We start from the raw sequence: 5964 nt of genomic DNA on the forward strand, positions 1-5964 counted from the left end.
CGGCGCGGCCCTCGCGGTGCGGGAGGGGCGGGGCTGACGCGGAGGGCGCGGCCGCAGGGGCGGAGCGCGGAGCAAACCAAAATACACCGCGCCCCACTAGGGCGCGGCCGGATGCCCGCCAGCCAATCCGCGCCCGACCCGTGCACGGCCGGCCAATGGACGCCGCAGGGAGCCGCGTGATCAAAGCCTGGCCGCGGCGTGATCGGGCAGGGAGGGATGCGGCACGTGTTTTGGTCCGGGCGAAGGGGCGGGGCCTGAGGCCTTGGAAAGTAGGGGAAAGGTCCCGGCGGCGGCGTGGCGGCGAGGGCGGCGCGGGTGGCGCGGGCGGCGCAGCTGCGGCGAGGGAAGTCCCTGGGCCCGCCGGGGCTGGCTGGGGAGGAGGATCCGGCTTAAAGGGGCCGCAGCGGGGTGGCGGCTTAGCTCAGTTGGGACACGGTGCTAATACTACCGCCACGGTTGCCGATTGGATCCCCGCAGGGGCCACTGTGAGCTGCGCCCTCCTAAAAACATAGATAAATAAGGGGGCCGCTGCCCGCAGCCTCCCGGGCGCGGACCCCCATGGACTGAATTGGTCCAGGAAAGGGGACTTACCTGGAAGTTTCAACCCGGCATCGCTTGCTTGTTTTTAGTTTGTATTCGTCTACTGCCCACTGCTAAGTGTGCATCACTGGCCAGGAAGAGCTTTGAAAGCAAGCTCGCTGGCCCCGGCCGACACACCCGCTCCGCTTCCTCCTGCAGGCACCCGGAGCCGAGTTCCAGGCCTGTGTCTGGGCCTCACGCCCCTTCCCAGCGGCTCTGCTCTGCAGGTTCCACCCTGTTGAGTGGAGGCAGGGGGAGCAAGACAGCTGACCGTCTGAAAGCTGCCCAGTGCAGCCTGCGCTTTCTTCCCGCGCCGGTGTAAGCGTCACCTGCCCCGGGCAGTCCTCGGGCCTGAATGAGAGCGATGCCCAGGGCACCCTCTTTCCCCGTGTACTTCCGTTCCCCTCATGCTGAGAAGGAAACGAGTGGGCCCAGGGTTCTGCCAAGCGCGTGTTCCTCCCAGGCGAGGCCGGTCTAGCTGGGCAAAGGGCTTGAGTAACGCGACCTCCGACTCCTTTCTGTTTCCTCGCGTCCTCCACAGCACCTTTCCTGACCCGTAACTTGCCTGTTTCTTTAGTTTTTGTTCTTGTCTCCCCATCAGGGGGAACTCTCCCAAGGTTAGGGAGCTTGTTTAACTCAGGTGAATCCCCAGTGCCTGGCTCACTGCAGGCACACAGTAACTATTGGTTGAATGAGTGAATAAAGGTGAGCACCTACTGGGTGTCACCGCACCCTCAGCCCCCATCTATCCTGCAGACACCTCTAATTCAGTATCCTTGAATCTGAACTCATATTCTATCCAAATCTGGATTTCTCACCTCCAGATACCTCAAAATTCCAGGGTCATCTTTGATCCCTCCCTTTCCTGCACTTGCTTCTTTCTTCCAATTACTTCCTGCCCTTCTTCCTAAATACCTCTCAAACTATTAACTTTTCTCTGTCACCCACTCCTGCCCTCGTCTGCGCCACCATCCTCTTGCACCTGAATTACTGAAGCTGCCTCCCCACAGGTCTTCCTACCTCCAGCCTCACCACCTACAGTCCGCCCCTCATCTCACTGACAGTGATCTTTCAGAAGTAGAGATGATACCAAACCCATTATTCAAGCCCTCAGTGGGAATCCACACAGCTCCGACTGGGGACTGAATCTCGCTGCTTAGACAGGAATCTATGATCCTTATAAACCGGCCCTAGCCAGAGCTTCCTGCATCATTTCCAACCAGTTCTTCAAATAAAGAACACTTTGCACACGCTGTCCCTTCTATGTGGAACACCCCAACCCTTCTCCACTTTTACTCTGTACGACTGTAGTGTGACTCCTCAGGGAAGACTTTCCTGAATGGCAAACAGCAGGGCCACTCAGCAGAATGCTAAGCACAGGGCTTTGGAGTCAGACCTGGATCCAAATCCCAACTGCCACTGTGGCCAAGTTGTGGCTGCGCTGGCCGTGTCTCATTTCTGTGGAGTAGGAGGTGGCAGCAGCTCTCCAGGAGTCTGGCACCTGAGCTTCTCTTGCCTCAGCTTCTGTTTCTGCTCCCTGGAGAGCAGAAATGGCTGGAAACTCGGGCAGCACAGTGGCTCAGGGCTTGTCAGGCATAAAGCCCTATTCTTCCCACGACTAGCCCATGTTACAGACAGACAGGTCTTCACTCATGCTGGTCTGTCCTCCCTTCTCCCCCACCTCTACCCAGACACCACTTTCCCATGAAGGCTTTCTGCACATGCGCGTGCACACACACACACACACACACACACTCACACACCAGGTTGTGGTTGTTGCCAAACCCCAGATTCTGGACCGGCCTGTAGCAGAATGATATTGACATGTTTGTAAACTAAAGACAGTTATAGGTCATCCTCTCAGACATTACTGAGGCCCTCGTCCGCACCAGGTGCTACCCAGCTTCCGGCAGAGCAAAGACTGGCAGGTGGACTGAATGTGGACACAGAAACTCCTCCATAAAGGAGAGCAGGATGCCACTCGTTGGCGGCCACCACTGTCTCGTGTCCTTCCAGAGTCTATACATACGCATACATGCTGTAACACTAAGCTTAGTGTGCTGTGTACCATCTGAACCTTGTTTGCTGACGTGTTTGCAACACGTCTTGGTGGGTATTACATATCAGTACACAAACAGCAACCCCATGCTTTGTAATGGTTAAATAATATCATACAGATGTGTCATAATTTATTTAACCACTTCTACTAAAGTCACCAGGGGGTTAGGGTTTTTCCAGTTTGTCAGGACATGATGTCCACACGTCATTTGTTCACGTGCAGGGATAACTGTGGGATCACTTCCTGGAGCTGGAATTGCTGGGTCAACTGCTCTATATTTCTTTCCTTCCTTTATTTTGTTATTTTTATTATTATCTTTTTTGGGTTTTGAAGAATTTGAAGTACAGCACAGATCTGTACAGGAAAGTGCAAAAACTTAAGTGTACAACTCAGTGGGTTTTCACAAGGCGAACACACTTATGTCACCAGCACCCAGATCAAGAAAGAGAACATTAGAATCCTGAAGACCCCTCCATGATGCCCGCCCAGGATAAGCCTTATCACGACACCACATTCCTCTCGCCTGTATTGAAACCTGTGCAAAGATAATTATATAGCACATTCTCTTTTGGGTCTGTCCTGTAGTTGCTTCCAGCGGAAATTCATTTATTCTTGTTGCTGTAGAAGATGCAGTGTACTGGCTCGTTCTTCTGTTGGTAGCCATCAGGGTAGAGTCCAATCGGGGCTGTTATGAATAAAGCTGCTATGACAATTCTGATACAGGCGTATGTGCATTTTTGATTTGGAAAGATTGTCAAATTACCCTTCAAAAGTGCTTGTGTGCCCATTGATCCCACCAACAATGGGCTGCAAAGCCAGTTCCCCATTTCTTTACTAATGTGGGCCTTCTGTCCTTTACCAAGCTAAGTGAGGTAAAATGAGAATTCATAATACTATTTTGTATTTCTTTGATGGAGTTTACTTGAGAGTTTTCGTATATGTAAAAGCCATCTTGATTTCTTTTTCTGTGGACTTTGGAAGGAATTTTAAATGACACTAGAGAAACTTGAGCATGTTTATATGCTGAAGGGAAGGGGTCAGTGGAGAAAAATGGATGATGCAAGAGAGAGAGGGAGGGGCCAATGGTGGAAAGAGGCTGGGGGGTGTGTGTTGGGGGAGGACCGGGGAGGCACACACAGGAGAGCTGTCCCTGCTCAGGAGGGAGGACAGGGGAGGGAAGATTAGACGGCTGCAGATCCAGGAAGATTCTGGGATAGGAGAGAAGTTAAGGGTGCTCACATGGGATCCACCAAGGGTGACATGGGAGCATAAGCCATCGGGGAGGAGGCCCTGGTGAGGTGAGAAAGCTTTGGACTCAGAGAGAAACATGTCAAGGACTTGGCCAGGGACGGTGACAGCAATTGCCCACGGCACTGAAGACCCAGTCAGAATGTTGGTGTGACCCTGGACAGAGAACTGGGTTCTTGACCTAGCTCCTGGTGTTAAACTCCTGGGTCACCCGGGGCATATCTCTTTGTCATCTGTGAGCCTCAGTTTTCTGACCTGCTAAGTGGAGTTGGATTAGCTTTGTGATTTGAATCAGTCCTGAGCTATGGCCTAGTTAGTTTTCATGGATTTGCTTTGAATGAGAAAAATAAGGACAAAGAATGCATTTTGTCATGTAGTTCAGTACAATTTAAGGACTATCATTTATTCAGATTATATCTTCCAAATCTTTTCTTGTTAGAATGTCCTGTCTTTTATGAAAAGTTGGTGATAGCAGATGCTACATAATGCCCTAACTTATAAAAGCAAAATATTGGCAATCCAATGGCAGACCCCCCAATTTGTTCTGAAATTTTGTGGTCAGTGACATGCCCAAATGTGGGAATCTCTGGACTAAATGTTTTTTGGAGGTCTGTTCCATCTCTGGTAACCATGGTTCTATAAGGGCTGGTCTCCTTTTCGCACTGAACTCGGAGGAGCTGATTTCAGGCCTAGTCCGAAACAGACAGTTGGCGCAGACTCCACTTCACTCTGCCCTGGGCCTGGCAGCTGCTGAGAGGCGAGGACCCACAGCAGGCAGACTCTTTCTTCCTCCAGACCCTCAGCACCCCTCGCAGGTTGCAGACAGGCTGGCCCAGGCCTTGGCGAATATTCAGCCTTTGGTCAGAGCTCAGGTGTGGAGCCAAAAAGAATAAAGCAAGGCTAGGGGCTATCCTCCTTGCCCCACTTGCCTGCCAGGCTGGGCGGGTGGGTCAGGGAGCGCTGACTTGAGAGGGAGAGCTGGCTGCCCACCAGGCCTGGGTCCAGCCCATCCTTCCTGCCTTTCTCTCTCTCCCTGGGTTGGGTTCACTGGGATGGAAGCGGCACAAGGACCAGGATATGCTGTGAACTAACTATTGCTTGACTGGTCGTCTAAATGACTTAACAAATGACTGACTAGTGAATGGATTAGTGAATCACTGACCCACCAATCCCCTAGCGGTTGAGAGATTAATCGACTGCCTGGCAGTGGGCATCCATCACTCCTAACACTCCAGGACTGCTGTCTCCTTCCCCTGGGGGTACCGGTGGTGGGGGAGCAGAGGGGCTTATAGAGGTGGTTGAGGCACAAACCATCCAGAGCAACCTGTTCACTTTATAGATGGGGAAACTGAGGCCTAGCAAGTCCACATGGAGCCATTTTGCTCGGGAGAGAAATAATGATGCTCTCTGCGATATGTTTGAGTTACAAAGGAGGTTCAGCTCAACATTTATTAAACACCAAACGTGGGCCAAGAGTTGTGTGACGTGTTAGCTCTTCCTCTCTTTTTATCCTCTGATTTTCGACCCCACTTTACAGATGAAGACACTGAGGAATAGAGAGGTGAAGTAGCCTGTCCATCATCACTGGCTGGTGCAGGTGGAGCCAGGATCTCTCTCTCCTACACCACAAGTCCAGGGCTTCTTTCTCCCAACTGTCTTCCAGAAAAACGGGCGCTAAGAACAGTGTGATCTCTGCTAGTGCACCTGGGGCTGTGGCAGTTCCCAGTAGACACAAGGAGATGGTCAGCTCTCCGTCCCTCCCAGGAAAGGGGAAGGAAGGAAGCGCTGCTTTGTTTCTGCTGTTGCTGAGCAGCTCTCCACGCCCATGCTGGGGCTGCCTCCTGGCTGTCACGCACTACCTTCTCTCTGTGTGTCACCAGGACAGGGTGCAACTTCTCTGTATGTTGTGTTTTCAAACCTTCCAAGAGGGAGAACTAGGTTGTGTCAGTGGGTCCGGGCCCCAGGCTCAGGGTAAAGGGGCCATGTAGCCCCCAACCTGAAACTTTTGCTAAAGGAAATCTCTAGGATGGGGCTGGGGGTACAGTGGGCCCCTGGAGGCTTCTCTGGGGGGACTGGTA

The sequence above is a fragment of the Rhinolophus hipposideros genome (genome assembly GCF_964194185.1).
Source record: "Rhinolophus hipposideros genome assembly, chromosome: 12".
In the NCBI taxonomy this organism is placed as follows: Eukaryota; Metazoa; Chordata; class Mammalia; order Chiroptera; family Rhinolophidae; genus Rhinolophus; species Rhinolophus hipposideros.